Raw genomic sequence first — 7,909 nt, forward strand, 5'->3', positions numbered from 1 at the left:
TCTGTCCAACCATGAGCAGCCTTTAGTTGCAGAAGCTTCAGATCCCCGGTTACCCTCGAGTACTTCTCACAATGGGGATAAAGAGATTTTTTGGAATCTTCAACAAATTACTTATATTTACACAGCTCAGCTTCAGTCATCTCATCTTCTCCTCTGACATCATGGATCATCTCCTCAACATTGTCGACCAAGGCATCAAACTGGTCGTCACTGAACTCCAGAATGCACTCCTCATTGATGTCATCCCTGCACCCTTCTTGATCACAGTTGCCTTGCCCATCTTGATCATCATCCCTGCACCCTGTGTTGACACTGTTTTTTGACACGTGTCAAGAAAAGTGATTTTAGTGAAGGGATGGTGGCTGATTTGGAAGAAACTAAAAAATGCACAGTGTTGGAATCGGCCGATGGAATCTGTCCGATGGACCAGACGAATATGCTTCAAAAATGCTGATTTGTCCATTCTGGTGCTCGGCCGATGGAGAGTTGCCGATGAAGTCAGGGAAGGAGAAGAGGACCCGGACTCTACGAAAATCTTGATGATTCGGTTGTAATATTTAAAGTAGTTTATCTTTAGAGAGTCTTTTCTTTTTAGTCAAGTAATGTTTGCCGTAATCGGCTAGGACTTGATAGCGCTAGGCTAGCGCTAGGCTATATATACCAGTTGTAAGGGACCGGAGAAACTTGATACACATCCAATACAACAACAATTTACAATTCCTTTGTACTTTTTGGGCTACTTTGCCTTTTTTTTCTTTTTCGACGAGTTCTTTCAAGTTGATCAAGGACACCTCACATTCGAGTGACTTGATTTGCTGGTGAGTCTTCGTTTTACAAAGTATATTTGAGCTTTAGCTACCAGGCGCATCACTGTGGCTTCGTTCAAATCTATTCAAAAGTTATCGAGTTTATCTAGGCTTTGACTTCCGGGCGTATCGCTGTCGTCTCGCCTAGATTTATTCACAAATTATCGATATCGGCTAGATTTGTAGGTTTTCCTATGTTTTTTGGCCATTATCAGATCTACTCGCTAAAAACATATTAGATCGGCTTTAGGTTTTGCAATAACACTTTTGTTATTTCAAGTGCCTGTTTAGATTTTTTTTTAGTTTACATCATCTAAGTTGCACATTCATGGCTTAGATTTTGTTATATATGTGCAATCGGCTCTCTCAAGCCGGTTTTGTCGTTTAGTGCATCGGCAGATCCTGCCGACACGCTCATTTATTACACGCTCGCATTTAATATCTTTTTGTCGTCTATTGTATCGGCAGAGCTTGCCGATACGCCTGTGTGAGAGACATTCAGAATCCCAGCCGATACGCTCTCGAATTTGACATTGTTCTCTCCCTTGTCAATTCCAGATCAAATTAACTGGCACGCTTGGTTGACTTTTCGGAGCTTGGCGAACACTTGTCCTCGGATTCCAGTGTGTTGATTTTTGCATCAACACATCTTTTGGCACGCCCAGTGGGATCGAAAGCTTCAACATGGTGGACATCACCGATAAATCTGAAGTCAATGAGGAAAACCATATTTCTATTCCTGAAGATAAGCTCAAAGAAGAACAAAAGAAGGAATATGAAGAGCTTGTGGAGAAGTTTAAACGTGAATGCCTCAAGTTGTACAGCGTCACCAGATCTGGTGAGGTGATTAAGAAGTTTAACCTTCCATCTTTCCAACCATTGATAGAGGCGCAATGTGAAAACAAGATCAGGTGGCACAGGCTTTCATCAAAAGTGCAACAGTCATAGGCAACTGGACAATTGCGATATGTCAACGTGCCGTACATGGAGTCTACTGATCAGCAGTTGGCTAATCCATCAGTTCCACAGCCGACGGCGACTAAGCAAACATCCAATCGGATGCCTCAGCAAGCACAACAGATGCAATCGGCTGGACAGCCGATGATGCATACGCCACAACAGCTTGCGATGATGACCAATGTAGCGAGCATGGCTTCTCCTCAGCAGATGCCAGCAGGAGATCAGCAAGTTGATTGGAATGCAAAGATAGCTGAAGTGATGGGGGAGTAGTTTGGATTAAGGCCTAAGCAGCAATTTGTTATGTACAAGACTCCCTATCCTCCGGCGTATAATCAGATTCCTCTCCCACACAAGTACAAGATGCCTGACTTCACAAAGTTCTCGGGGCAGGGAGAAATTTCTACAATGGAACATGTTAACAGGTTCCTTCTACAATTGGGAGAAGCGGGCAACCATGATGCACTCAGAGTCCGATTGTTCTCCTTGTCTTTATCTGGATCGGCCTTTGCTTGGTTCACTACTTTGCCAGCAAACTCTATATTGTATTGGGCCGATCTAGAGAGACAATTCCATCAGTTCTTCTACTCTGGGATTACTTAATTATAGTTGACCGATTTGACTGGCTTAAGGCAAAGGAATGATGAATCGGTTGCTGCTTTTATTCAAAGGTTCAGAGATGTTAAGAACCGATGCTACAGTCTGGTTTTGTCTGATCAGCAGTTGGCAGAAGTAGCATTTAATGGGCTCTTGCCACACATTAAAGACAAGTATGCATCGCAAGAGTTTGAGAGCATTAGCCAGATTGCAGCCAGGTTGTCAGGAGAGACTCGATCCTATGAGTCCAAAAAACCTTTTCAGAAGAAAATAAATTATGTGGAATATTCTACTAATGATGATTCTGAAGAGGAGAAAGAAACGGTCACATCGGCTGAATGGATACAAAACAGCAAGAAGCCGGCGACGTGTCCGTTTGGGAAGAAGGAACCAGAATCTTATGGGTTTGACATCACCAAAGCTGACAAGATCTTTGACTTGTTATTGTCAGAAGGGTTGATCAAGTTGAAGCCGTACCACAAGATCCCGTCGGAGGACGAACTTAAGAACATGAAGTACTGCAAATGGCACAATGCCACATCGCATGATACAAATGAATGCAAAGTCTTCCGGCAGCAAATTCAGATGGCTTTCGAGTAAGGGAAGTTGAAGTTTGAAACTCCCAAGAAGATGGTGAAAACTGACGGGCATCCTTTCGCCACGAACATGGTTGATGTGGCCAGAGACAAAGGTCCTTCTCAAGCCAAGATTCTGACGTCATCATCGGCCAAGAAATTTGGAGCTGTTGATCCCAAAGCACAGATAGTGGCCGATGAGGTCAAAGGAAAGGGTCCACAGGAGGATGCTGAACGTACATCAGCGCCACGTAGATGTGTCACGTCTCAAATGCTGTTGAACAAGTTTCAACGTGATTGTGAGAGGTAGCAGCGTAGAGAAGAAGAGGAATGTCGTGAGAAGGAACATTGGAGGTGTCCTTTCTTTGTCTACTGCTAGGAAGAAGGGTTGACATTGACATCGGCGTATGATTGTCCCGAATGCAATGGTCAAGGAAGCCGATCATATAGGAGGCCACGTCATGTTGATGAACCCTATCGACGTGAGTGCACTTCTGTGCATGATTGGCTAGGAAAAAGGGTATCGGTGCATGATCGACTGGGGGGTAGGACCATGCTACGTGATCCTGCTAAAAGAAGAGTGCCCCCACATGATCGGCTAGAACAGATGGCCGATGACAGAGTGCAAGATGATCAGCCTATGCGAAGAGATCCAGAGCATGAACCTGATCGCACGAGTCAGTCTCAGTGGTGTCCAGGAGGTTTGACCAGGTCTCAGATGCGACATGTTCAAAGGCTACGCTAGCTGGAGATCATAGAGGAATAGCAAGAGCAGACTCTAAACAAGAAGGGAGTCAAGTCACAAGTTTGGCGTGCTAAACCGAGAGCTGATGAGGATCAAGACTCTGAGTCATCGGCTGCGCCAATTAACATGGTTTTCATATTGCCAAAGGAATTTATGGCACCATGTGATAAAGATCATGAGCTGGAATTAGAGGAAGCTATGGCTCAGTTGAGTTTGGAACCATTGCTAGCAACATTTGAGAAGCCAGAAGATGAAAAGAGACAACATCTTAAAGTGCTATTCTTGAAAGGGTTTGTTGATGGCAAGCCTGTTACAAAGATGTTGGTTGATGGAGGTGCAGCTGTGAACATAATGCCCTATGTTATGCTACCCAAACTTGGGAAAAGCCAGGATGATCTGACAAAGACTGATATGATGCTCAAGGATTTTGAAGGGGTCGTATCTCCTGCTTTGGGGGCATTATGTGTTGATCTAACAATTGGCAGTAAGACCCTTCCTACTATTTTCTTCGTTATTAATGGCAAAGGTTCATACAGTTTGCTGCTGGGTCGGGATTGGATACATGCCAATTGTTGCATTCCATCTACTATGCATCAATGTTTGATTCAGTGGGTTGATGATACTGTTGAAATAGTGTCGGCCGATTCGTCATTCAGCGTGGCATCGGCTGAAGCCCATACAGTGAGTTATGATCGGATGAATTGTCTTTCTAGTCAAGCATGGTAGAAGGATTTCTTTCGGATAGCAGATTACAAAGTCACGTCAACAAAAGCTGGAGATTCTTCAGATGAATCTTAATCGGGGAGAATATAGCCAATTATGATATCGGCCGGATTTTTTACGTTATAGCCAATACTAGGAGGTATTGCCTTTAGTGCAAAAAAATTGTAAAGGCCGATTGCAAGTTCAATGCATCGGTTGTAGCATGGCCGACACGATATGAGTCGCCCTTAGAGCAATAAATCATAAAGACAAATTTCTGGATAAGATCAAGTGGTTTGCCGATTCTGGAAGTTACATTGCATGAAATGTTTTTACAGTAATCCTAGAGCTTCTCGGATTACTTTTATCACACACAGGTGAATTTGATCAATGTTTTCGATCACTTGATTGTTATCAACCCACGAACCAGGAATTGACCGCAGACTCTAGTGAAGTTGATATGCTTGACGGGCATATTTTTGTTTATCTTCCTCGAGTCTAGTAATGGCCGGTGGAATCTGGGAGAGGTCGTGATCTGCAGTATCTATTGCTTGATTTACTTGGTTGAGTTCCTGCAGAAGACGATCACGTTTAGCCTCCAATGCAGCCTTGTTTCTCAGGATGCTGGCCTAGGTGTCGTTCAGAGATTTGATTTCGACAACGGCCGATTTTGCTAAGGCTTTGAAGTCATCCCTTTTTTGACGATTTCTTCCTGCTGAAGACGATCGGCGAGTTGTTTTTGAGCCTTGTAAAATTGTGCACGATGGCTCTCGGTGAAGGCTACAGGAGTTAGTGCCTCTTCAATTGCTTCTGGAAGCTTGCCCTCCAGTTCTTCCAGGATGGCACGGATCGGCTGTGCGTTCTTTATTAATTGGTCGATGTCTTGATTCAGAAACTGGAGGGATTCTTAGAGTTTGGCCTTAATTTCATCTGACAGTGTGATTGAATCGGCCGATGTTGCTTCTTCTCCTTCCTGAGAGGTAGCTCCAATTTGAAAAGAAAACAAACTATTGTCTGGAGATTCTTGTGCCAGAAAGGGAGGTGGAGTTAGAATGGCCGATATGAACAAAGGAATAGTGAAATTAACCAAAGGAAAAGATACTTACCTGCTTCAAACGTATCTCATCGAGGTTGGAGCCGACAGGAATAAGAAGCGTGGATGTGGAAGCTGGAGTGATGCTACTTGGATGATTAAATGATTCAGTCAATGCATGGTTGGCAAGCTGAAAAATAATTGTCAGGGATATACAGAATGCATTCATAAGTAAGTTCTGAAGTTATACCTATCTCAGTGGGGAATCTGCCCTGGATTTCTTAGGGGTTGGAGGCGAATGATGTACCTGAAGAAATCAGAAAGAGAGATGTCAAATTCAGAGTTATGGAAGAATTCAGATGTTGTGCTGAGATTGTTCACAACGGATTTTGACAGTAAATCCGATGTAATTTGAAGTATAGAATCATCGGATATTGCGGACGGGTTGGTCGGCGGAGGGAGTATGATAAGTATGCCCAGCTCATTGATCAAGATACATGTATAACCTCTCGGGCCGAGAAGTACGGACAAACAAATGGCAACAGAGATGGAGCAGCAAACAGAAACGCGAGGACTATTTGGAGTATTCTTGCCGATATGGAGTTTGCAAACGTGGGCAGGCGTGCATGCATATTCGCATTGGAAAGTGACGTTCGCATGAGGAAAAACATCATGGTTGGCTTGAATAGTTAAGGAAGCATGCGTGCGTGGGAAAGAAAAGAAAATAGGAAGGGAATACCTGCATCGGCGCAACTACCGGATCCGTACACGGTTTGGCCCGGATAAGCAAAATAGGAGGCGTAATGGAGTTGGATTCAGTAGCATGGCCAAATTAACGCACAATGTTGACCTGTTGAGGCAACGGGACGGCTCGATGGTCACGCTTCATGGCAGCTACACATGTCGCGGGCCCCACACAATAACAGTAACACAGGCTTTCGGAGAGTAGGGTTTGGTCGAGCGATATAGATAGACTCATAGACATATTAGGAATATTATATTTTAGCTTGCGGGCTAGATATGTGACATCTTTGCATACGTACGAGGGTTTTTTCTATGTACGACAAGCTTGGTTGCCCTATAAATATAAAGGAACCCGGCCATTTGTATTTTTTCATCACACGATCAACAAACAAACTCTAATTTTTACTTGCAATTTACTTTTCGGCGACTTCGCCACTTTTCTTTTTTTTTGGCGAGTTCTTTCGAGTTGATCAAGGACGCCTCACATTCGAGCGACTTGATCTGCTGGTAAGTTTTCGTTTACCGAGTAAATCTGAGCTTTAGCTTCCGGGCGCATCGCTGTCGCTTCGTTCAGATCTATTCAAAAGTTATCGAGTTTATCTAGACTTTGACTTCCGGGCGCATCGCTGTAGCCTCGTCTTGATTAATTCACAATTTATCGATACATGCTAGTTCTATAGGTTTTACCTGTTGTTTTAGCTTTTATCGATATCTATCCATCTTGGAATACGTTTGATCGGCTGCTTATCGTACTATTTTATTCAAAAAAAATCATATAGCCGATTAGATCTATTCCAGGTGATTGTCTGATAGCGTTGTTTAGGTTACACATTCATAGCCTTTACACTGCTCCCTGCGCACATCGGCTGACCTAGCCGATCGTCTATTTCAAATCGGCTGACCGAGCCGATTTTGTCGTCTTCTGTATTGGCAATCGCCTGCCGATACGACCTATGAGGGATATAAGGAACTCCAACCGATACGCCCTCGAATTTAATATTTACTTTGTCTCCTTGTCAATCAATAGGTCAGATTGACTGGCACGCTTGGTCTACTTTTCGAAGCTTGGTGAACACTTGCCCTCGGATTCCAGTGTGTTGATTTTTGCGTCAACAGAGATAATACCTGAATATCTGGTGATGTATGAGGAGGTGTGTTATAGGGATCTTCTTCTTCTTCTCCTTCAGATTGATGTTCAGGGGTATCTTAATCACAAAGCAAAGATATGATCAGTGTTCAGATAAAATGAAAGTTACAAGGAGATTTAAGATGTTACCTTTTGAAGGTGGAGAAGGAGAATTTGCCAAAGATCCTACTGCTGTTGAAGATTGGCCTGGGGATTTCTTCTTCTTACGAGTTGTCACTTTTGTATAGGGCAACTTACATTTTTTTTTCCCAGTGGCCACATCTGTCAGAGCATCATGGCCGATATTAGGCTTGTCGGCTGGTAGAGCATAGTTGATCGGTTGACCACTTTTGCTGATTGTTGGAGGGTCGGTGCCATCACCCTGTTCAAATGATTGTTAGACATAAATAAAGAACACTGTAATGCAGCATAAGGAACATGTTTGATTTTGTACCTCGTCATCGGTTGTCAGATAGTTTTCATTCTAGGTGATGCAGTAGAGATTGTCAGCTCTACAGAATATGTGCTCTTGCCATTCGAACCTCCATTGAATGAAAGGAGTGGTGACAAAAGGTATAATCTACCAATCGGCCAAAAGTGTCATATCTACATCAGGCTCCAGAT

The sequence above is a fragment of the Panicum virgatum genome, chromosome 6K (genome assembly GCF_016808335.1).
Source record: "Panicum virgatum strain AP13 chromosome 6K, P.virgatum_v5, whole genome shotgun sequence".
In the NCBI taxonomy this organism is placed as follows: Eukaryota; Viridiplantae; Streptophyta; class Magnoliopsida; order Poales; family Poaceae; genus Panicum; species Panicum virgatum.